We start from the raw sequence: 3476 nt of genomic DNA on the forward strand, positions 1-3476 counted from the left end.
CAGCTAAGGGTTAAAAAGTATGGGGGGAAAAAACAAAACAAAACAAAACCAACTTCTTTCAATGATAAATACAGGGCTGAGATCCACTAGGTTAAAAAACTTGGCGTGATGCAACTATATTACCTTTAATTATTGCTTTTAAATGCAAAATGTTCTCCTAAAATTATTTTCCTTACATCCTCATGGCAGGGGAAGTTATTTAACTAATAAAGATGACTTTAGCGATAGTACTGCTGTTAGTTTTCCGTTAGAGAAGTGCTGATGTGGAATAGATTAGAAAGGAGGAGGAATGCATAGGAATCAGAATAAATAGGTGGTGAAGTGTAGTCCCTTAGGTGATTTTAGGTAGCAGTGTTTCTTCCAGTCAGGACAAAACCCAAGCGCAGGGTTTAGTGTAAAGGATGCATTTGACTGCGGGTGAATCTGCTTTAACAGGGCCCAGCCAAAAGGCATTGACCTTTATAGAGGAACACGGCTGCAGAAATACAATCGGCCTCTTGGTCTAAATAAAGGTTCCTGTACGATGGTTTAATTCATCATCACAACCAAGGGTTTTCCAAAACTGCTTCAGTTCATCTGCCCTGTTTGCTCTGTGCATGTGATTCATCCGAGCCCTTTCCTAGTGACTGCTTTTGTGTCTGTGTGAGAGACAGGATAAAGTTTACAACAGCACCCAAGTAATTCAAGAATACCTTAGAATATCATAGTCTTCCCATCCCTGAAATAGCTTAGAGCTACTGGGAAATTGTATTTATAAACTTGATTTTTACAAGGCTGGTACAACTGGTGAAGGACTTAACAGTTAGAAAATGTAGAAAAGCATTGGACTAATAAACCAGGAAAACAATACCTTGTTTTAATTGTGTAACTTTTTAACTCCCTAGCTGGAAGAAAGGGAAAAATAATTCCTGTTTCCTGAAAGAGAGTGTTCATGTCAGCGTGTTGTTAATGGGGCTGCTCCCTCTGCTTTAACTGCTCTGTTCTCTACTAGGGGGATAGGGTTAAAACTGTTTGAGATGGGCTGAATTCCCATGGTTGTTCTGCTTGTGGGCATGCTGGAATGAGCCCATTGAAAGCCCATTTTCAAGGGGTTTTTATTATATTTCAGCACATACCAGATTGGAAAACAGACTCGGAGGCGGCTGCAGCTTCCTGCTGCGGGAGATGAAACGTAAAGCCTAAACCCAAACGGGCACTAGGAGTTCTTTATGTGTCTCTCAATTACTTTCATCTCTTCATCGCTCTGTTAATGGGTGTCCCCACAGACCACGTCCTGCTCTCCCAGCTTCCCTTACGTGTGGGTTTATTCTGCCAATTGCCTCGTATTGTCAGCTAATTGGAGTGGAAATGATAAACGAAGGCGATGTTACCGAGCTGCCAGGTCTCCTCACTTGGCAGCTGGTGGGTGATGCTGCTCGTTGTTACTACAACTGTAATTGCTCTGGGCTCTGCCTACCACGTTGACAAAGCAGCCAGGTTATTCCTGCTCTGAGACATCCGATGCCGGCCCTTCCTCCCCTCTCTCTGGCAGAGGACACCTTGTGAAGTAAATCCAGCCCTGTGCTTGTTGTGTCAGGAAGGCTTGGGCTGGGTGCTCCATCCAGTGCCACCCTCACACACGTCTGGTGGCCTGGGGACAGAGCAGCCCAGGAAAAGTTAATGGCACGAGCTTTACTGGTTTCTCATACAGGCAGGGAAGGTAATTAGTAGGGTACGTGATAGGCAATAACAACCACCTTGTTTTCGGCACGGTAGTAGAAAATTGAAGCTTAACGTTCAGGCTTCAGCTGTCGCCTGCTGTTGTCGCCCTGCTTAGGAAGTGCAGCAGCACCACCAACCAGATGACCAGCCTTGCAAGCTTGGCATGCTACAGGGGACAGTCCAGCATCCAGTGACATGTTATGGATTGCCTGAATATTTTCAGGAAGCCGTAAGAAGTGGAAAGGGGGATGAGGGGAAGGACACAAACCAGCTGTTGTATGCTGCTTATTTCCACAGCCACTGCCCCAGAATAGAGCGTGGATTGTTACCTCATGTGATGATATCCCATGTTAAGTGCCATCTGATCAAATTACTGGGGCATTTTTACGTATTAATAGCAGACTCTGATTATTTTTGGTTTGTCGGGTGGTTTTTTTGCTGGGGCAGGGGAGGAACAGGTGCAGCCATCTGAAGTTATGACAGCCAGTTGAAAAAGCCGTGGTCGAAGAGATGGGGGTCTCTCTGTGCTCCGGTTCACATGACAGCGTGACAAGAGCAAACCATGAGTGCTCACAGCTGCTCTGGGCTCCCCTGCATCTGCTCTTTGTCTCTTTGGCTTGTTCTTTGCTTCAGCCCTCTTCTGCTTTTACTGCTGGTTTCTTTCTTGCCTCCTCTTCTGAGCCTTTTCTTAACATGCCACTCTTCTGCTCTCTCTCCTGCCTTTTTCAGAATCCTCATCAGTATTCCCCAAGCCCAGTTTGTGCTTGCACTCTGCTTCTGTGTCTTGGGTTCTATTTTATTTTGTCTTGTGTCTAAGTACCTGCAAGCTCTAAAGGTTTGTGAGCATATCTAACTTTTTTTTGGCCCCTGTTCCACACACCAGCCAAGTAATGTAGATATCTCTTCTTGCACCATGGCATTTTAAAATTCAGTTGAATTAGGTATGATTTCTTCTTTTGATGTAGGGAAAAAAAAAAAATTAATAAATTATAATGGCTCTACTTGGCGCTTAAGGAGGGCTTTCCATCTTCCAAGTGCTCTGTGCACAGTATTTCATTATTTATACTGTTAATTGTATTAGTACTTGTAAGGAAAAAGCCCCTTAAATTGTTAATGATAGAAGTACACTCTGAAGAGAGTAAGAATTCAGCACTGAAGTTGTCCACTGAGGTACAGTGCCGTGGAGAAGGTGTAAGGCAGATTTACAGACGTTCTTTAAGTGTCTCCTGAAAAGTCTTGCTCTGTGTTTTAAACACTAATACCTGGGAGCTTTCAAGTGTCTTTTTAAGTGCTGGGTGAATAGTGACAGAGCCTTACAGCGTGCAGGACAGGTAGGTGGGATCCTCATTTTGCAGCTGTGTGATCAGTATCTCAGTTTCTATCTCAGTATCTCAGTTTCATGACTTAGGAGCCTTTCTGATAATACTGGGGCTTGTGTCTCACTTCTGAACGTGTTACCCTAGCGTGGGCGGGCCAAGATCTCACAGTGAGCTAGGGGCAAAACTGGGAAGACCGTTCCTAAGCTCTTGGCCCTTGTTTGGTTACCTTAGCAATAGTTGCATTTGAAATGAAAAAAAACCCACCCAAAAGAATAACAGAAATACTAGCAGTCTGCATTCTGCGTTCTCCAGGTTGTGAGAGCTCCACGTGTGCACAGAGAAACCTGTTTATGCTGCTCTGTGTTAGCAGCTGTTGGCTGCACACTTCCATGTAAAGAGGGAACACGTTAAAATTAGTTTGAACGATGATCCTAACACAGTCAGCACCCAGGAATG

The sequence above is a fragment of the Antrostomus carolinensis genome, unplaced genomic scaffold (genome assembly GCF_000700745.2).
Source record: "Antrostomus carolinensis isolate BGI_N321 unplaced genomic scaffold, ASM70074v2 scaffold24645, whole genome shotgun sequence".
NCBI classification, from domain to species: Eukaryota; Metazoa; Chordata; class Aves; order Caprimulgiformes; family Caprimulgidae; genus Antrostomus; species Antrostomus carolinensis.